At 37.5% G+C, this 23,160-nt stretch overlaps 1 pseudogene across 1 annotated transcript; it reads right to left on the bottom strand.

Annotated features, from left to right (window-relative positions):
• Positions 1-3,340: 3,340 nt before the first annotated feature.
• Positions 3,341-4,303, bottom strand: LOC309819901 (pre-B-cell leukemia transcription factor 2-like; annotated as a pseudogene). The gene has a single exon. The product of its transcript is annotated as a pre-B-cell leukemia transcription factor 2-like (transcript).
• Positions 4,304-23,160: the final 18,857 nt, after the last annotated feature.

The raw sequence follows: 23,160 nt of genomic DNA, 5'->3' as shown, positions 1-23,160 counted from the left end.
AGAATTCTTTTAAGGAGGGACATATTGGAAGACTAGGGCATCTTCTCTGCCTTCCTCCATGTCCTTCTCTAATCAAACAGAAGGACTTCAAGGAACCACACTCAGAGATTATGAGATTCCTCTAGACTTTGAGGAATATAGGGGCTCAGGTCAGAAAAATTCTATAAGAGTGAGGCTGGCTAGAGAGACATATGGTAGCAGAATGAAGATAGTATTCTCTTATAGGAATGAGTCACATTCCCACCATGGTAGACAAGATGTTTTGTCCCTCATGTCTTTGTTAGGGAGTCTTAAAATGGGCTTTACTCAAATGGGTTTCATGTAACTGTGAAGACTCTACTGGAAAGTAGGCACTGAGGGGAGGTCTAAGCAGACAGAGGGAGCACTGCCTTTATCAGCAAACTATACTTACAGAACCCTAGAGGTGGTAAGCTCCAGGGAACCTGCAAAAGTACTCCAAAAGACAAAAGATTCCATAATGTAGAAGTATTCTTCATCCAGAGAACCCTGGTAAAACTTACAATTATCTCATGCAACACTCTGTCTGCCCTAATTTCACTTTGCTCTTCTGCCCATCCCTGGAGGACCAAGAATCAACATAGTAGAGGAAGATGTGAAGAAGAATAAGTTGGGGGAAGAGGAGAGAAATTAAGGGTGCCCCCAGTCCCTTTTCCCATTCTCACCGTTAGCTCAGCCAGCTCGCTGCAGACTTTGAGTATAAGTTGGCCCAACCCGGTATAGAGCAAATTTAAGTTGGATGAGTATTAACACTATGAAACTATGATCTGGACTTTTTTTTTCCACCAAGCGATGCTATTGGTTTAAGATGAGATGCCTTTGAGGTAATAAAGCTGTCTGGAGATAGCCTCAGCGACCAGAGGGCAGACAGAAGAAGCAAGAAGAACTACAATCCTGCAGCCTGTGTAACAAAAACCACATTCACAGAAAGATAGACAAGATGAAAAGGCAGAGGGCTATGTACCAGATGAAGGAACAAGATAAAACCCCCAAAAAACAACTAAATGAAATGGACATAGGCAATCTTCCAGAAAAAGAATTCAGAATAACAATAGTGAAGATGATCCAGGACCTCGGAAGAAGAATGGAGGCAAAGATTGAGAAGATGCAAGAAATATTTAACAAAGATCTAGAAGAATTAAAGAACAAACAGAGATAAACAATACAATAACTGAAATGAAAAATACACTAGAAGGAATCAATAGCAGAATAACTGAGGCAGAAGAATGGATAAGTGACCTGGAAGACAGAATGGTGGAATTCACTGCTGTGGAACAGAATAAAGAAAAAAGAATGAAAAGAAATGAAGACAGCCTAAGAGACCTCCGGGACAACATTAAACACAACATTCACATTACAGGGGTCCCAGAAGGAGAAGAGAGAGAGAAACGACCCGAGAAAATATTTGAAGAGATTATAGTCAAAAACTTCCCTAACATGGGAAAGGAAATAGCCACCCAAGTCCAGGAATTGCTGAGACTCCCATATAGGATAAACCCAAGGAGAAACATGCCGAGACACATAGTAATCAAATGGGCAAAAATTAAAAACAAAGAAAAATTATTGAAAGCAGCAAGGGAAAAATGACAAATAACATAAAAGGGAACTCCCATAAGGTTAACAGCTGATTTCTCAGCAGAAACTCTACAAGCCAGAAGGGAGTGGCATGATATACTTAAAGTGATGAAAGGGAAGAAACTACAACCAAAATTATTCTACCCAGCAAGGACCTCATTCAGATTCGATGGAGAAATCAAAAGCTTTACAGATGAACAAAAGCTAAGAGAATTCAGCACCACCAAACCAGCTCTACAACAGATGCTAAAGGAAATTCTCTAAGTGGGAAACACAAGAGAAGAAAAGGATCTACAAAACCAAACCCAAAACAATTAAGAAAATGGGCATAGGAACATACATATCGATAATTACCTTAAACTTGAATGGAATAAATGCTCCAACCAAAAGACACAGGCTTGCTGAATGGATACAAAAACAAGACCCATATATATGTTGTCTACAAGAGATCCACTTCAGACCTTGAGACACATACAGACTGAAAGTGAGGGGATGGAAACATATATTCCATGCAAATGGAAATCAAAAGAAAGCTGGAGTAGCAATACTCATATCAGATAAAATAGACTTTAAAATAAAGAATGTTACAAGAGACAAGGAAGGACACTACATAATGATCAAGGGATCAATCCAAGAAGAAGATACAACAATTATAAATATATATGCACCCAACATAGGAGCACCTTAGTACATAAGGCAACTGCTAACAGTTCTAAAACAGTAACACAATAATAGGGGGGACTTTAACACCTCACTTACACCAATGGACAGATCATCCAAACAGAAAATTAATAAGGAAACACAAGCTTTAAATGACACAATAGATCAGATAGATTTAATTGATATTTATAGGACATTCCATCCAAAAACAGCAGATTACACTTTCTTCCTAAGTGCGCATGGAACATTCTCCAGGATATATCACATCTTGGGTCACAAATCAAGCCTCAGTAAATTTAAGAGAATTGAAATCATATCAAGCACCTTTTCTGACCACAATGCTATGAGATTAGAAATCAATTACAGGGAAAAAAACGTAAAAAACACAGACACATGGAGGCTAAAGAATACATTACTAAATAACCAAGAGATCACTGAAGAAATCAAAGAGGAAATCAAAAAATACCTAGAGACAAATGACAATGAAAACACGATGATCCAAAACCTATGGGGTGCAGCAAAAGCAGTTCTAAGAGGGAAGTTTATAGCTACCTACCTCAAGAAACAAGAAAAATCTCAAATAAACAATCTAACTTTATACCTAAAGGAACTAGAGAAAGAAGAACAAAGAAAGCCCAAAGTTAGCAGAAGGAAAGAAATCATAAAGATCAGAGCAGAAATAAATGAAATAGAAACAAAGAAAACAATAGCAAAGATCAATAAAACTAAAAGCTGCTTCTTTGAGAAGATAAACAAAATTGATAAACCATTAGCCAGACTCAACAAGAAAAAGAGGGAGAGGACTCAAATCAATAAAATTAGAAGTGAAAAAGGAGAAGTTACAACAGACACCGCAGAAATACAAAGCATCCTAAGAGACTACTACAAGCAACTCTATGCCAATAAAATGGACAACCTGGAAGAAATGGACAAATTCTTAGAAAGGTATAACCTTCCAAGACTGAACCAGGGAGAAACAGAAAATATGAACAGACCAATCACAAGTAATGAAATTGAAACTGTGATTTAAAATCTTCCAACAAACAAAAGCTCAGTGCCAGATGGCTTCACCAGCGGTCTTGATGGCCTAGATGTTTGCCTCCTCTTGGAACTTTCCAGTATTTTTCTTATAGCACATCTGCTTGTTGCCAAACCAGTTGGGGACCTGAGAGGCAGTGATCCCACACTTCTTGGCAAGCTCCTCCTTAGCCTCGTCACTAGGATATGAGTTACTCAGGTGGGAGTAGAAATACTCATTCGGGACCTCAGTGGCCTGTTTGCTGAAGTTACGGTTTTTTCGTCTGGCATCCAGGAACCGGAATGCAGGATCATGGCCGCCTTGCAGGGGCTCTGCTTGAGTTGCCTCTGGATGGCGCTGAACTTCCGGTGGATGGCGCTCACCATGTGCTCCGTCTCCTTGGGTGCTATGAACTGCGTGCGGCTTTGCTCCCTCAGCAGTTTCAGGACATGGGCTGTGAACTTGCTTTGTGCCTTCTCATACTTCTCCAGCTCCGAGTGGTACATGTGGCGGACCTGGGCAAGTTTGCTGTGATATTCCAAGTGTTCAATGGGGTTGTTAGGGGACACACCTCCCCAGGAGGCTGCAGTGGTGGCAGCTGCTGACCCTGAGCCATCCCCTTTCTCGGGGTCAGCCACACCCTCTGCCAGAAGCATGGTGTCCAAGTGCATCAGCTGTAGGTCCACAGGCTCTTCCTCTTGGGAGTTTCGAATGCTGAGGGCGGTTTTCTCCTCGATTTCACGAAGGACGTTAATGAGAGCAGGCTTCATTTGGTGGCAGTTTAGGACGTGTTTCTTGGCCTGGGCCTCGCTCGTCCAGGCTGTGGTCGGTGATGGTCCCTACCTGCTGCAGAATGTCCCCGTGACCTCCCCACACCCCGCTACCCCCACCAGGGTCTCCGCCGCCCAGAGGTTCGCCAGGATCCTCAGGCTCCCCACCCACCAATCCAAGCCCCCACCCCCGACCCCACCTGGTTACTTCCCTCCCAAACTCGCTGGGTGTGCTGCTTCCCCCGTCCCAATCCCTGCCCATCTCCCCCGCTCCTGGCTCTCCCCGGGGTTCATCCTGGCCCTGTAGGGAGATGTGGGGTACCGCTGGGCACCCCACAGGAGACCCCGGCCCCCGGCTGCAGAGAAAATGGAGTCAGAGAGAGAAAGGACGCCCAAGCGCAGCTGTGTGTGGACTGGGCATTTTTAATGACGACGTTTGTCGAAACCTTGGAAATTACTGGGAAAGCTTTGAGGACCAACCTGAAATTTCAGGTCAGAGAATATAGTGGGAATGAAGAATAAAGCTGCTTTCTTTGTACCCTATCAAATCCACCTCATTTCTTATACTTATTCTACTTTATTTTTAGCATTAATTTCTATATAAAATCCAAGAAGTCTCATTTTATTCATACAAAGTATATATCCTTTAAGATGGGTTTTATCACTCACTCCAAACCCATCACCAATAATAAACCGAAAACAGATGACAGGGAAGATGTTCTCTACCTCAATTTCAGATCTAACAACCACCTAGTCACCTACATAAAACATCTAGGAGACAGGGCTGCCTCTTTCCTCTCCTTCATTCTTTACATCTAGCCAGTCAACAAATGTGGTTAGGTATCTACAATCTGTACCTTTCATCTTATTCCTATTACAATTCAGTATCTCAAAATTTCTCCCATGAATCTCTGCAGTCAACCCTAAAACTTTCTTGATCAATTTCACTCTTTCCAGGGCCTTGCAAATCATCTCTCTAAATCATAAATCAAAAATGTCTTTCTTCTTTGTAAAGAATATTGATGACTGGTAGAGGGGTCACACCATTCTTCTGTTTCCACAGGAAATTAGAACATTTTGTGAGTGAAAGGGGCACAGTTACTAATTGCTCTGGAACAATAGGCAGACTAGGATGTCCAAGACAAACTACCATGTTTGGGCACTACACCCATTAACTAGAAAATAAAAGCTAATACATATAAGGTGACAAGTAAGTTCCTTGGTTATTTAACTCTTGCCTACCTCTCCAGCAAGGTCTCTCACCACTCCCTTAATTTACATTCTTAAACCAGAATGGTCTACTCTGCTGTCCAGATGAATACTACTTACTCTTTAAGGTTAAGTTCAGATGCCATTCCCTCTAGGGAACTTCTTATTTCTTCAGTCTGGTTTAGCTGCCTCTACCAGGAACTTTCACATTCCCTGTGCATGTGGCTCTAACTTTAGTTTAAAGAGGGTTTATTGTTTTGCTTTTTAATATGCATTTTTTGAAGTTTATAAAATGATATTTAAAATTTTATTACCTATTATTTTAAATTTTTATTTATTACACAGAAAAGTTGGAAAAATTTCTTAACATCTAACCTCATTAGTTTGTTTATTTCTAAAATGGGTATAATAAGAGTATGTACATCTTAAAGTTGTGAGCTTGTAATATATGTAAATGGATTTGTATACCACTTTGAACTGTTGTTATTTAATAATATCTGTAATTATCTCAATCATTATTGAAAGCATTATTATTACTATAAAATAAAATTTACATAAATTTGCAAGATCAGACCTACTCAGTGTTGCAGGGGACTAAATTTTTCGCTCTACCTCAATTTTATTGAGGAACACTGGGAAAAATTCATCAGAAAAACAAAAACTAAAGTTCAAAGGAAATCCTTATTTTCTTTTCAATGACTTTCATGTGGATAATATATGGTTTGATCAGCATATATTTTACTTAAAAAATGTACCTCTTAAGTTCCATCCGTGAAACAGTGTGGAGATTTTAAAACATGTCCCTGAATGCCTCCCATTAAAAGTGAGGTCTTTTTCTCCTCTCCTTGAATCTCTCGATTGCCCTGGGTCTGCTTTGATCGATATGGTACAGTGGCAGTGACCCTATGTAATTTCTGAGGCTAAGTGACAAATGTCCATGCACCTGCTGTTTTGTTTGTGAGAACACCTGTTCTTGTTGCAAGTAAGAAGTTTGACTACCTCAAGATAGCCATAGTGAGAGAAGCCCAGGGCACATGGAGAGGCTCCATGAAGGCTGCCAGTAGGCCCAGCTGTGCGCAGCCTTTCAATCTTCCCAGTCCAAGCCTCGGAAATGTGAGTTTAAAAACCTCCCCATGATTCTAGCCTTCAGTCATTTGAATCTCCCCAGCTGAGGTCTCAGACATCATATGGCAAAGACAGGCCATTCTCACTGTATCTTGTCCAAACCCCTGACACACAGAATCCATGAGCATAATTAGTTGTTTTTTATGACACTAAATTTTGGAGTGATTTGCACATGGCAATAGACAACTGGAACAAATAGTTTTCAAATAAACATGATAACTGATTTCAAGGATTTTTCCTCTTACTGGTTTATTTTCCATTTATTGTGTGCTTTTCCAGTTTAGTGTTGTAGTGTAGTGAGAACCAATCAGATATATGTTAGTAGAGTCTCTGTAATGCTAAATATAAAACTTAAATTCATAGGATTTGGGGGTTAAAAAGATGTCACTCTAGCAGCTTAAAATGAAAACTATCGGTTTCAATCATATAACTCATATTTAGTTAATGCATTATAGTTTACAATACACCACAATGTTTCCCCCATTTAATCTTTTTATTCCTGTTAAGCTTGAATTATAATGTTCATTTCACAAGTGAAAACACTGAGGATCTCAGAAAATACATAATGGACCTAGGGTGTATGGTAGAAGCCATACCCTATGTCAGGATTTAAACTCAGGGCTTCTGCTTCCAAACCTCACTTTTCTTTTACTTCTCACTTTTTTAAATTGGTGAAACTATGCAAAATGACTGAAAGTTTCCTGCTTCCTAAGTGATCTCTTTATTTCTAATTTTGCATGTTAAGAAATTACAATTCCACAGATCAGCCAGAAGGATCTTTCTAAAGGTACTTTTTTGTATCCTCCCCTGCTTAAAATCTTCTCTAGTCCTCCTATTACACATGATATAAAAGGCCCTTCACAATCTTTCTCCCACTTCCCTTTTAATCCCAACATTAACATTACTAGCGTGTAGTTCATCTTTCATTTGATGCTTCTGGTGAAAGAGACACCCCTCATTCACTTAGAAATTTCATTGATTCATTCATCTGTCCCTTCACTCCACACATATTTGGTGCATGCCTTCTGTTTATGCCAGGCCCTGGGGATACCAAACATTTGTCATGTTTCTTGCCCTCAGAGTTTTTCAGTCTTTAGTACAAGAAAAGCAAACACAAGTTTACTACAACCTGTAGGCCTTCATATTTGTGATACAAAGAAAGACGAGGCATTGAAATATTAAGGAGGACGCCCAACACAGCCTGGGTTGATGGGGAAGGGGCGATACCGAGAAGGTTTCCTAATAGAGATGATTCAGGCAGAATGGAGCAATACACCACGTTCTAAGACAGGGAGATGGGGAGAAAGAAACTTGTACGTGGTATTAGAGCTCCATGATTGAGTTAGGGGAAAGAAAGTTTTAAGGTAGGAGTCTGATGACCCATGAGACTGAGACAGAAAGAATGCTAGAGAAGTAGATAGAAGGCAAATCAGTGAGGGGTTTTACACTTAGCTACCACTCGTGTGCAACAAACAAATTAACATCATTATGATGAAGTATTTTGTCATACTGAGGGTAAATTTTCACACTGATTACGTCTTCTTTCTGGGCCTTAACGTGTTCCTCTGGAAAGTCTGAGAGCTGGACTGCAGTGGTTTTACATTTTTTTATCTCAGAGAATTACTTCTGCACATGGGAATACAACAAATAAAAATAGAGCTGGTATGGTTGAACCTGGCATGAGAAATCCAGACCATCTTCCTCCATCATACCCACTGGAATAGCCCTAAAGAATATCTTCATTGTCCCTGTTTTAGTAATCCAAAAAGTACGCTTTTCAATCTATTGAACTAGATGATCTCTAGTCTCTAATTTACTTTGAATGTTACTGTACCAAGGTTCTGTTTTTCTCAGTCATTTTTCTTTCTACTAAAAATGTGATGGTGTTTCACAATTCCGTATGTAAACTTTATAAGTTCCTAACTGACTGGGAAAACAAAGTCAGTTAAACAGTGGCACCAAACACTGTGATAAGAGAAAACTCAACTATTTCAATTGGCCTTGCTGCATAGAACCACTATAGAATTTAGAAGCTAAGACAACAATAATTAGCTACTTCTCTCAATTCTATTTGTTGACTGGACAGTTCACCTGCATATTTCACCTGAGCTTACTCAGCTCCCAGGATTCAGCTAGGGGTCAGCGAGGCTAGAAGACCCAAGAGACCTCATTCACATGTTCGCCAGTTGCTGTGGGCTGTCACTGGGGCCCTCTTCTCCACCTGCCTCTCCTCCTCCATAAGCTAGTCTAGCTTCTTTGCATGGCGACCTCAGAACCACATTCCAAGGTCTCTTAAAACCTAGCCTCAAAAGTCAAATACCATCATTTACACCAGAGTGGTCAGAGCAAGTTACAAGGCCAGCCCAGATTCAAGACTCTACCTTTTTATGGAAGTCACATCACAAAGAGGTATATATACATACCTGTGACTTCCATAAAAAGGAATATATATACACATATATATACTAATTTTATATATATAGTATATATATACATATAATAATTTTTTATATATATAGTAATTTTATCATCTATATTTTATATCTACTGCATAGGCATTCTTGTATGTCAACAGTTCCCAGAAAGTGATCGCCCCTACTTTCCTATCTCAAAACAACACTGGTAACCCATACTTCAAAAATTTCAGTAGCTTATTATAATATAGTTGTCCTCTTTGATTTGTATATTGGAACATAGTGCACTACTGCATGTCTTTGCAGAAATACGCTTATTGAAACAACTCAAGGGAATCTTCTGAATTGAGGAAAAACATTTACATTGGAACAAATTACATTTTACTGAAAACCTAATTGTTACACTGAGAGCTGTACACTGTTGTAATTGCATACTCCTAATTACACAGACTGCATTATTTAAAAAGAATGGCATTGTTTATTTGTGATATCCTTTGCTTATTTACACTTGCGTATTTGAGCAAGGAGCAAGGAGTTATTTCTACCACGTGGCTGAGATTCTTATCTGTTCACAAACACAAAATTAATTCGATTGGGAGAAACGGGCTCTCAAACAGGAAGAGAGAAATTTCTCCTGAGGCAAGACATTCTACAATTGTTTCTAAATTTCTGTATAATTAACAAAGCACTTACCATCTGCAATGATTGACCCATCAGAGCTGCTCCTCTGAGATAATTTTGGTGACATTAAAAATACTGAATACCCAAAAGCCACGTTTGACATGAATGAATTAGCCCATTCTTGTAAATAGAAGTAATACTCAAGATAGAATGTTTTATAAGATGTTGCTTAACATGGATAACCTTAACCATATTAACTCCCCGAGGGCACTTGTCTGAGTCTCAGTGCCTCCGTAATGGTAACCTTGTTCTGTCTTGTGATTTTTTTTTTTTTTTTTTTTTTTCGGTACGCGGGCCTCTCACTGTTGTGGCCTCTCCCGTTGTGGAGCACAGGCTCTGGACGCGCAGGCTCAGCGGCCACGGCTCACGGGCCCAGCAGCTCCACAGCATGTGGCATCTTCCTGGACCGGGTCACGAACCCCTGTCCCCTGCATCGGCAGGCGGACTCTCAACCACTGCGCCACCAGGGAAGCCCTGTCTTGTGATTTTGATTTTGTAAATGCCACTTGAACCTCAAAGCCAGTAGCCCAGTCAAACCTCTTACTTGTGTATACAGTTGAGTGAATAATTCTTTCTGAATTATAATCACATTTCCTGATTGATGCATCAGGAAAAAAAAAAAAAGAAGTGGGGCTCAGAAATCCTTTAAAAGCTCAAATGGAAGTTTTATATTCTTTTTCCTGTTTTTCATTCTTTGCTAACAATATTCATAAAGTAAAAGTGCATTGTATCACAAAGGAAGGTGTTTTTCCTTCTCCTACAACAGAATCAGTGCTGTGTATAGTAGGTACTTTGAGTGATCTGATTGTTTTCTTACTACGATGAAAATTAACACATAATTAATCATTGATGTATTTTTCAGAGAAAAACAAAAACAAAAAACTCCAGAACAGTCCTGAATAGTAATAGCTCTTCTTGCTACTACTACTCCATTTAAAGGCATTTTGTATAATATGGGGCTGTTCTTTTTATCTCAGGAGCAAGGTAAACAAAATTGTTTAATGGCATAATGTGTGAATGCATCTATTTTCAAGAAACTAAAAGTTCAAAGCGGCCAAGACCACTGGCACAGGAATGTTTAAATTTCTGTGACCAGTAGGGAATAGTCACTTACTACATAGTTCACTAAAATTGTTCCTTTACCTTAATACATAAAAGAAAGAAGAGTCTAACATTTCATCCTATTTCAGAGGAGATTCCCCCTACAGACCAGTAATAAAGTATCCCTACAAGTCCAGTCTGCGCTCCTAGCAGAGATACTTCTAAGTGTGTAAGCTCGTGACTGATCTTTTCTATCTGATGTATTTGAAGTTCATTACTGTAGTAACAAGAACTTAAAAACATAAGAGTTAGCCTTACATATGCCTAAAGCGTCTTACGGTGACTTTGTATGTGTATCCCAAGGATTAAAGTAGAGTGTCAATATATCTTACTGTAAATGAAAAGGCTCGTTTTCAGAGAGCCTTGTCATAATGTATTACTATCCTATATAGAGCTTTCTTACTTTCATTGGCTTAGATTCCATTTTCTGGAACCATGAAGCTGGGAGTCATTTTCCCTTATAGCTGAAAAAAAAAAAGCAATCAACTTTTTCAAATCCGTTATAAATGTCAAAGGTTAAAAAACCTTCAAACAAGATTCATATGTTTGCTTTTTGAATACAGAGTTTTCAGGGATTTTTCATCATGTTATATCTTTTTCTGTGGGTAGCACTATTAACCAACAAAAATTGTTCAAAAAAGCAAAATTATAAAATATTCTATCATATCACATTGGTGAACCTAAATGAGCCTTATCCCAGCACCAGTCAAGACTTCAACTGTTTTCAGCAAGCACAAGATTCACTAGAAGACTCACCTTAGCAAAGCAGTTTAAAGACATAATATATGTATATATAAATCAATTTTATATCATGCCTCTCTGCACGTTAATTAGCTTGTATTGAATTACACATTTTAAAATTCACTGCAGAGAGGAAGTACCTACCTACTTATTTTTTTAAAAAGAAATTGAACAAGGAAATCAGTTCACTTGAATTCTACTTTTACTTTTCCCCATCTTCTTAATAGACAAGGATCTTATGCTATTTTCTCCTTAGTGCATTTCAACTAAGAAGAAAGTGGGTGGAGTCTCTATTCCACATTTCCTTAGGAAATCTCAGATCTTCTCTTGCCCATCTTCCACTTCTCAGCCTCCTAGGGAAGTGCAGTCACATCCATTCACTTTTAGGAAGCTCCTAGACACTCCAAAATTCTTACTGTGTTTCTATGCCTTACTCTTTTTATGCCATGTCCAATGCCTATTCTACAGAAACAAATAGCCCACCAACTACATTTGATAAGAAGAAAATGTTATTTAACTAAAGAAAAAATTATGCCATAGCCTTAGCAGGCAGCAATGAAATTACGATTTTAAACTGAATAATCTTTCTCTGAACTACTCTTGTAGTTAATTCAGGGAAACTGTCTGTATAAATGTGATGGGCATGATCACTTAGAAATCTTTGGACACAAAAGAAAAAATATCAGGGAATTAGAATGAAAAATGTTTTCTTTTTACTTATTATTTGATTATTATGAAAAACTAACATAAGTTTATTAAATGTAGACACGTAGAAAAGTAGAAAGTAAATTTTAAAAAATTAACTATTGGGCTTCCCTGGTGGCGCAGTGGTTAAGAATCCGCCTGCCAATGCAGGGCACATGGGTTCGAGCCCTGGTCCAGGAAGATCCCACATGCCGCAGAGCAACTAAGCCTATGTGCCACAACTACTGAAGCCCGCACGTCTAGAGCCCATGCTCCGCAACAAGAGAAGCCACCGCAGTGAGAAGCCCACACACCACAACGAAGAGTAGCCCCTGCTCGCTGCAACTACAGAAAGCCCACAAGCAGCAAAGAAGACCAAACGCAGCCAAAAATAAATTTATTAAAAAAACAAAAAACAAACTATCACCCAGCTTAGCATTCTGAGAAACCAAATATATTATTTGGCATATTTCATTCCAGTCTTTTTCTATCCATATATGTATCTATGTGATTTTTTTTAAACAAGCATAAATTTGTCATATAGTGGAGAAGTCTTAATTATACTGAGTAGTTTGCATCAGTGGAACTGGCCCAGGGAAAAGGGGTGTGGAAAATTAACATCCAAAGTAGAATTTAAGAACATCCAAAGAATATATATAATCTCCCCTGATCTCCTGGTGACAAGCCACTGAAAGAGAAGGCAAGCTCTGTAATTACTTTTTGTTTGTTTGTTTTGCGGTACACGGGTCTCTCACTGTTGTGGCCTCTCCCGTTGCGGAGCACAGGCTGCGGACACGCAGGCTCAGCGGCCATGGCTCACGGGCCCAGCCGCTCCACGGTATGTGGGATCTTCCCGGACCGGGGCACGAACCTGTGTCCCCTGCATCGGCAGGCAGACTCTCAAGCACTGCGCCACCAGGGAAGCCCTCTGTAATTACTTTTAACCCTCATGTGTGTTTATATACATTGCCAAAGACTGGAAGAGAAAAGGGAAAAACAAAGGATTTAGTTGATCCCCACTCTGAGCCATCAGACTGATCCTGGAAAGGTCTGTATGCCATGTCCAGAACGTGCACGTTTGTTTTCACCATGTCGGGTTCTTCCCAGCTCACAGTTCTGCAAGTGAAATAGCAACTCAGAGAGGTGAGAAGTCTCTCAGAATAAAAATGAGGATGGTTAGTCAAGGTTATATGAAAATGGCTTTATAAATCCTTAAGAAATGCCCTAGAAGAGAATCCAGTATGTGATCTGCTTTTTAAAGACATGAAGGAACGGGAAAATGGTGATTATTCTAAAGTATTTTAAAAGAATTCTTCAGCATTTCTATGGAAAAGCTGAAAGAAGGAAAAAGAACAAATAAAAATATGACTGTTGTGACCTAATGATTCATTGCCTATTAGGACAGAACCCATTGACTTATAAGGGAACTACCAACTCTGCTCTTAAGGTTATTAATTTAAATTGAGTGCTAACTGTAATAGACATGATTAAAAATATATAGAATTAGACATTGTCCCTGCTCATTAATTCTGCTTCCTAGTGAATCGTTCTCTGCCCATCTTCCATGTTCACAGCTTGCCAGGTGAACAAGGAGAGAGTTTAAAATGTTTCATGAGGTTGATCATTATCATTATTTCCAATTAATACTCTGAGTGCATAGGGGATGTATGGTACCATGCTAGGTCCTTTAAGAAGCATGATAAAAATTAATTAAAGGCCTTGAAGGGACATCAGATACAAAAGGCAAGTAACACCTCAAGCAAAGAAAGACATCATAATAAATAATTTTAAGAATTTTTGTTCATGTGAGGCTATTTTCATAATTTTCCTTAAGTAAACTGTGAAGTAAGAAAGAGGGAGGGAAATGGTACACAAAGGGAAAGGAGGGGGAGAAAACAAAACAGAGCAGAAAAGAATGAGTGGGAAATCACTATTCACTAAAAAAAAAAAAAAAAAAATAGAAGGAAATATCACTTAAGAATGTTTGTATTGTGGGTTATAGAAATTTAATTAAAATTGGCTTAAAGAAAAACAAAGAGGAATTTATTGGCTCAGATAAATGTCAAATGGCAGCCTCATGTACAGCTTGAGCCAGAACTTCAAGCAATGTCACTGGGGTGGAATTTTACTTTCTTTCATTGTTTAACTTTGTTTCCTCTGTCTTCATTCCATAGCAACAGAGTTGCCCTTCCATCTCCAGCCTATTATCACCTCAGGCTCCATAGCATGAATAAAGCATTATGCTAAGGAAAGGAAGCCAGATGCCACAGGCTGTTTCTTCTCTCTTATCTGTACAACTGTTGCATTTGCTCTTCTTGGATCACGTGCTATCCCTGAATCAATGGCTTCTGTAACGTAATTGTCTGAACGGCCAGCCCTAAGCAGAATACCACTCCTGGAGACACAGGTAGGATTCATAGCTCTCAATTTGTATGGAGTAACAGTTGGGAAGGAGCTTTGATAAAAATAAGTGGGAATGAATGGTAGCAACAAAAAACAAAATAAAACAAACAAAAAGAGTAAATGTCCACTATAAGAAGTATAAGAGCAAAAGAAAGAAAGGACAAGGTCACGATGAGCCCCTTGCATTAAACTTTATCTTGTATTTTGTAACTGACAAAATAAAATTGTAACATCAAAACCACTAACTTTGCTGTTGCCAGATGCCCAAACCCTCTGCAGAATGACTAGTGAATTACAGTCACTTAATTCAATAGATTAGAATTGTCAAATTCTTTTTAAAAAATCATTTTCATTGTGCTAAGGCTCTTAAACATTAGCCTGGCTCCACAGGGTATGGAATACACTTTTTGTATTTGTGTTGGAGTATTATATGCAGTCAGTGCTCACTGAGACATCTGGACATAGAGTAAGAGGTTTACTCACTGGGACCAGAGTGGAACAGAAAAAGGAGCACAACAAAATTCTCAAGAAGCATTAGGAATCCAGTATCCTCAGGATATAAGCAAAGAAGTCTGCTCACTAACGTCTAAATAGGGAAAGAAGCTAACTTTTATTAAAGGTCTAGCATATGCTGCACATTTTTACTACCTCATATCATCTAATCCTCACAGAGATTTTATGAGGTAAGAAATTAAATTCCACTTTTACAACTTGGAAAAAAAAAAAAGAGAGAGACTCACAGTTATTAAAAACTTTCCAAATGTACTACTACTGGTAAATCCCAGGACTGGGCTTTGAACCCATGTCCATATCATCATAAGACTCAGTTTACAGAACTTCAAATTCTCTCCCTCTGTGGAGTAATTTCATCAGGTGCATGAAGCTGAGAGTTTCTCCCACCTCCTACTGCCTGTTCCTGCACCCACCCTCTACACCAGGTAGGGAGATGGGAGGTAGGAAATGAGATGGTTTTAGTGGCAAAGGAGTTCTGGGTGGTAAGTGGAGAATATAGAGTTTTAAAGAGGATTTTAGGAAGTTTTATCTCATGGCTACATCTCCCTTTGATACTTCAGTAAAATATTCATTACTTCTTAATGCATTTTGGAATTGAATCTGGTCCATAGTTTTTTCAAGTCCTGCTTGCAATGAAGGTGAGAAAAGGGGCTACTTGTGGAAAGATAATCATAACTGGGTTAGGTTTAAAAGAGGAAGTGGTTCTTCAAAAAGCTATTGGAACTGTTTTTCAGAGTAATTATTTTGAAGGTGTAATGATGAATATTTGTAATAATGCCATCACTGCTTCATAAAGATATATCGGGGATAAATAAAAAAGAGAACACTTTGTATAAGAAATAACATTAAAAAAAAAGAAACAACATTTAAAATTTTAAATAATAAAAAGCTCATACATTGGCCATCTCAAAAAATAAATTATTGGCTATATATCCAGGTAGCTTTCTCATATTGAAATACTGTGTTCAGATTGGTAGCAGGAATATGACCAATTGTGTTCCCACTCTTTGTAAGAAGGATTTTTGTCTATAATTTACATTTGCCTACAGGGATATTTCTACTTTGTTTGCTTAATCATCTATATATATATAGTGCTCTGAAGATAACCCAAAGACAATAATGTGAAACTGAAGATATTTTCCAGTAGCAATCTTAGCGCTACAGTATTTAGCACCTACTAGGTGGCAACTATTATTTACCATTTCAAGGAGAATTTTCTCAGTTAACAGTCAAAAGTTAGCCAAGAAACTTTTCAAAAGTCAGAGCATCATTCAGAGGTAAAATTAGAAACGGAATATAGATTTCTTGAGAATTGGGCCACTCTTACTTGTTTTTCTGATGGCACATTATTTTCCTTCCATAATAATCTGAGTAACTTATCTTAATTCTTTATAATTTTATGCTTTTTTTTCTCTCTTTTCTTTGTGAACTTTTATATAGTAACAGCTGTAAAAACTAGTTAAGTATTTACTTAAAATTCATCAGAGACATAAAATGAGATAAGGAATATTGTATGGAGTGGGACCAATGATTCCTTCCACATAATGCTCTCTCAAATAATTCTGCAAAGAAAGATTTTTTTTTTCTTATATCCAGGTGAATGATGTATGGTTCCAACATTACATGAATAATATATTATGGCTCAATCAGTCATTAAATTTCATACACGCTTCCTGTTAATTTTTAAAGGCTTTTGGTAAAAGTGAAATTTTACTCGTTAGCTCTGCTATTAGAAGAAAACAAAGTGTAATGCTTTTTATTGTTTTTCCTTGGTTTTGTTTTAAAGCATGAGGTAGTACAATGCTGCTTGGAACTAAAACGAAGTTCTTATCACTTTACTAGCTTTTTGATACTGAGCATATGATGTAACATCTTTAGGGATGGGAGTCCATAACATCAAATCTTTTAAAGGAAGGAGATGAAAGCCAAGTAAACTCTCTAGCTCCAAGATCTAGTGAAGAAATTATTAGCTGAATGTCTGTTTGCAACTTTAACTGTTTGTACCTTTGTCATCAGTGATATGTTGATTACAAATACTTCATAATTTTTGTACATAGGATATAAAAAATAATTGCAACACCTGAATAAAATAGAAACAGACAATAAGTAGTGACAAATTACTGAACTGAGAAACTGTCACTTGTATCAAAAATATACTTATATAACTTTCTTTTTTTTTTTCCTGTACGCGGGCCTCTCACTGTTGTGGCTCTCCCGTTGCGGAGCACAGGCTCCGGACGCGCAGGCTCAGCAGCCATGGCTCACGAGCCCAGCCGCTCCGCGGCATGTGGGATCTTCCCGGACCAGGGCACGAACCCGTGTCCCCTGCATCAGCAGGCGGACTCTCAACCACTGAGCCACCAGGGAAGCCCTATGTAACTTTCTTAAAGAATGCACCTTGAAGATATAAAATATGTCATCCTAAATACCCAACAATTAACTCATATTCCTCTTCACTATTACTTCTCTTCAATTATAAATTCCAAGAGATCAAAATTCCATTGCCTACATATGATGGAATGACTGCAAGGATAAGTAGCTATTATGTTTTCTGGTGATGACTTAGCCACACATAAAAGTGCTCATTTTCAGTCTTCTTTATTCAGAGAATGTTGACTCAAAACTTTTTTCTCTTTTCTTCCACAAACTAGTCTATTAAAATGTTTGAAATTTTAAAAATATTTCCTGGTATTCATGGATTTCAAACTTTAATATTCAATTAAACTTGTATAGCTGTGGATATAAAAAGGGCTCAATTATTTTAAATGTGATTTGCTGCTTAAAGTTTTTTACATATGTAGTACATCTTCATATGAACATGTACTTTCCTCAGAACATCTTGATTTTCAGTTGTTAGTAAAACAAAATAACCTAATGTCAAATAGCAGGACAATATTAAATGGAAATAGATTTCCAAAATAAATCTCCATCTTTTCTTTCTTATTTGTAATTTATTTTCACTGAATTTCATAATAAACATGTTGTGTGAGTAGTTGCTCATGTGTCAAAAGAAAATAACTGAATACCAACTTAATCTTACTTAGTAATGCAAATAAGCCTCTTTGAAATTCTTTCAGTAGGAAGCATTGAAAACTTGGTTTTCCCACTTCGTTTTTTTAAGAGAAAACATCTATTTGCAAATGATCGTCATTAATCTATATTCTGGGCCAGTGATCAAAATGCCTCTTGGGTGAGAAATTGATAGATCTATAAATTTAAGTAATAACCAAACTTTCCCGATGGCCTAACTTTTCCTTAAACATTTCAGCTTCAATGGATAGTATTATTTGCCCATTTCCAGAAATCACTGGGACAGATTCAGTCCTGAGCTTTCTGCCAGGACAATGGCCAGAACTGTCCCTCAAAAGTTAGAAGTGGAGAGAACATTTACTGCTCCTAATTTGGAAGTTATTGCTGTAGAATTGAGTCCATTCTCCTTATTGTAATCAACAACAATCTGACTGCCCCAGCATGTTTGTTTAAGGGAAGAAGATAGTAGACAAGGGGCAGAAGGTGGAATGCTGGGAAATATCTACACGTAATGGTAGGTATAAGATAAGGGACTAGCAAAGGGATGGAGTGAAAGATCCAGAAAGCAGCTAAGAACTCAAGATAAAGCCATTAAATAAACTAATATCCCATACCATTACAAGTGGAAGAAGGCTGAGGATTAAAATCCTGTTAAATATTTAAGTGCTGTTGATTCTTTTTAAAAGGTTGGAAGATGTAAAAACCCTGATTTTCCTACTAAGTATTAATCCCCCTTATTTTGGTAATATGCACCCAGTATTTCTTTTGAGGAAACCACCTATCCTTCATTTTAACCCTTATAACTCAGGTTCAGCTGACCTCACACCTCAGCTTCAGGTAAAAATGGGCTCCTGAACAATAGATGTGAATTCTAGAATTTACCCTGAAACAACTGGGAAAACGGAGGGTTACATCTTCTATAAATAGTAGCTACTCAACAGATGGCAGCTGATGTTTTATAATCAGTAACTTTTTTTTTCTATTCACTCAAATAATGATTTACTGACATAATTGACACTTTTTACTTTTAGTGTGTGAAGTTTTGAGAGTTTGTTTTTGTTTATCAGTAAAAGGGTAAAGAAACAGAAACAGTATTATTGCATGAGAAATTTAGTTAAATGCTTTATATATGTTAAATCATTTAGTAGATAAATGTGTCTTAATTAGCATTTGTTAAAAAAGAGGCAACAGGCCCAAAATGGAGTCACTTGCACTAAGCTCACATCACCAAATCAATACTTAATACCTAACCAAATTGCATTTTAACCCCTCAGGAATGTAATCTTTAACCAGTTAACTTGGAATTACCCAGTCAGCAACTATGTGAGGTAATCTGCCCAATAGGCACTTCAGTTTCCCTTAGGAGGGCAACCTTGCCTAAAACAGTGCATTGCTTGTTAATAATTTCTTCTTTTCACCCCCTTTCCACCTTTAAAAACCTTTCCTTTTCTACAGCTCAGTGGTGTTCCTTTGTACTTGCTAGATGGGATGCTGCCCAATTCACAAGCTGTTTAAGAAAGCCAATTTGATTCTTAAATGTACTCAGTTGAATTTGGGACCTGAAGCAAACTTCTGACGGCATCAGAGATAAGGAGAAACACAAGAGTGATATCCATGAACCCCTTTTTGAGTTCACTTTCTTGCCATTTTTGAGGGCCATGGGTAAGTTCTCTGTTCTGAGCTCTGCTCTCTTTGCATTGAGCTCCCATTGTAACTGGCTTTCCAATACAGGGCAGGATAGCTTGACCTGGCAGACAGTTCTACCTGGAGCCAAGTGCCTAGCTTTGCAGATCAAGTGGAAAATCTCCAGCCCTGGATTTTGTCCAGAGATCCAGGTGAGAACTCTTATTGGTAGGGCACAGTCCCCAGTTGTTGAGGTCTGGTGATTCAAGCCTTTCCCCAGCCCAGCTTCCACAGGAATTACTGGTGGTACGCACAGGGCCTTCTCTTGGCCAGGACACAGCAACAGCTCTTGGTTACTGCCATATGTTAAGGTGCACGTGTTTGTCTTATTTTGTGTAGCTAAAGGCCAGTTGCTAATGGGAATTGCAGAAGTCAAAAAGCTGCAAAGATTGGTGGGCATGAATAAAGCACTTAAGAGGTATTAGAGCTGTTGCTCCCACACCCAAAGACTCCTGCGTTAGGATAAGTTAGTCATGGAATGGGTTAGATTGACACTAGGTCACCTGCCAACTTTAAGAAAATTTCTATGTCATGGACTACATTTTACTTCCTGTACACAGTCCCCTACCATAGACACATCCCTTTTAGGTATTAGTTTGGCTCCTAGAGACCCAAAGGCTTAGCTGAAAAATATATATAAATAATAATAATAAAATAGAATCCTTAAACTCCAAAGTCAGGTATACCACCTTCTACCACCACAGCTATTTAAAAACTATGGTCTCATAAGCTATAAATATCTACGAAAATGGCCAAAATATTTCTAAAGAAACCCAAGAATTTTGCATCCTGAGAACTTGGCTTAGTAACTGTCAGACTGGGGGCCACAAAATATACCTGGATGGAAAAGTGGGTTGAACTCTAATTGTGGCTAAAGATCCTATCAAACTGACAGGATATTTACGAAGATTTATGGTGGATCAACCTACAATGTCACTTAGGCTACTACTGGGTTCTCTGAGGAATTGAGAGCAACTGTCCTTATTTTACAAATCTTTGCAAACCTAGAAATACCACTCTAAAGACAATTCAAAGTTCACCTCCTCCTTTTCTCAATCCCCAAACTTCTCCTGTTTATCTCAAATGGCTTATAAATATTGGCCTTGGGAAACCAAAGCTCTTCTAAGAGGAATTTGCATTCCCTTCCTCTGTCTTTAAGATGTAAATATTCTGTAAACTTCAGGGAAACAATTCTTATCCAAAGGAAAACAAAAAGGGGAAAGGTCACTTGAAATTTGGCAAATGAAAAATCATATGTCTTCTCCACAAATATTAGTAGAAGAAGCTTCAGCCATCTGGGCAGATAAACTTAACTTATTCCAACAGTTTTTTCATAACTAGTGAACTTTACATGTGTCTTTCTCTCTATATATGTGTGTTTTAGATGTGTGTTATTTTCTACCTTCAGATAGTATTGCTAAAAATTAATTTGTAAAAGAGCTCTATTTAAATGCCTTAAAACCAAGCAAGCATTTATATGAATTAAAGAAATAAAACAGAAAGTAACTCAAATGCTTTTCAAGTTTATGTAGTCTAGGACTAATCTTTAGTAAATAAAAGCTAGTTTGAGGTCTTTTGTTTAAGTAAAACAGGGATATCTTTAGAGTTATCAATACTGAATATAATACAAACATACAACTTTTATTCTACCTGGCTTTATTAGTCAAATAAGTTCACACTACAAAGTCTGTCAGTACTGAAAATAACTTGGTATGATAAAATTTTCATATGTAAACTAAACCCAATTGTTAAAAACAAGTAGATTAAATGGATGTAAGATAAAAGGTGAACTTTTAAAATAATTTCCCCCAATTTTTGGTAACCTGAAACCTTAAAGTTTTGCTAAGTTAAATATTAAGGTAAATTCATTAAGTATCCAGATCACTCCCAAATAAAATAAAATACTGAAACATTAATTACTGAACATAGATTTATCCATGTTTTGCTTCATTTTACAGAGGAATTTAAAATATTTGGGTTTATTAGTAAACCAAAATATTGTGTTTTGTGCCACACTATAAAAAAATCACATTTTTAGAAATCATAAGAAGTGTTTATAAATCAGCCAAGCTACAGAAAGCTAATGTAAAATACAATTCATGATCGCTTACTTCTTAGTTTTCACTACTTATTAAAGGTTTTAAAGGTTTCAAATTCTAATATGTGTAATTAAAACTACTAGACATAATAAGGGAAAGGAATTTTATATGCAGTCAGGATTGGCTAAGATTGATAAGAATTTAATCAAGTAAATGCTCTTTGGTATGAAAAGCGACCTAGTGTTTTTTTCTATGTTAAAAAGACAAAGTTTTATGGACTATTGGTCTGCTCTTGATGAGCCATTGTAAAGGATTTTTCTTAAAAGTAATGTGCCTTAAAAAACAAAGATTCTATGTTTTATCAAAATAATTGTATTTCACACTGTCTTCCTCAGGTCTTTAATTACTTAAAACCAAGTTTTCTCTACTAAAAGAGCTAAGGGTTTTGTTTTGTTGTTGAACAATTATGTAATTTTCTATATTTGCCTGCAAAGTCTCTAATTGTCACTTTGGTTAAATGGATAACTAACTATTGTTTTACAGTGAACTATGGTCCTATGTGAACAAATGTTTAAAGCCTTTTTGATAAACTTGCCTAAAATCAAATTCTAAATGAAGTCCTTTTGACCTTGAACTATGAAATTTTTCAGAGGGCTCCTGGAACATAAAAGGATCTTCTCTTCTTACAAAAAAAGGAGATGTTAAACTAATTAGGCATATTTGATATGTTAAATTACATGGGAAGTATTATCAAAGATGGAGTAATACTAAGCCTTCTTTATGTTGTATCTGTATAGGTATATGTTATAAATGTTCCAGAAATTATGTGAAATTCCTGGAAATTTGATATGTCCTGGTATAATGTTATCAGTCATAAATCCAGTTATCATCTGGAAATACTGTATATCACAAAAATAACCAAATTTCCTTGTCAATTCCATGATCATGAACTCTCATCAGATCTTTAATAATGGGCATTTTTTAAGTCTTTTGCCATTTAGAGATAGCTATTGTTTTACTCCAATGTTTTTGCAAATCTGGCTACAGCTCTCCAAACTAACATTTACAGTTTTCTCTGACCCTTCTGAGTTGGAATCAGTAAGAACAAAGATTGCCCTTGAACCTCCTTGGAAGAGACTATACCAGGTCCTCTTCAATACCCAGATGGCAAACAAACTTCAGGGACTCTAGTCTTGAGTACATGTCACACAGCTAAAGAAGCTCCACCTGACATCTGGTCCTACCATTAAAGACCTCCAAATCAAACTGACTAGGAAGAGAAGTAGCTAACATTGAGGCAGAATTCTTCATCCCAAGACACCGGATCAAGACTTCATACTTTAACTGAACATGAAACCCTCTCTTCTCTTTCTTTCCCGTACTTTGGCATTGGCCGGGAAAGATAATACCATCATCCATATCCCCCAGGCCATTGTTAAGGGGGGGGTAACCTCCGGACTTTAGGACAGCTTTTTATTTCAGGCTAGAAGAAAACC

This window comes from Grampus griseus (genome assembly GCF_964374135.1).
Source record: "Grampus griseus genome assembly, chromosome: 3".
NCBI lineage: Eukaryota > Metazoa > Chordata > Mammalia > Artiodactyla > Delphinidae > Grampus > Grampus griseus.
This window is presented reverse-complemented; position numbering and strand designations above follow the sequence as displayed.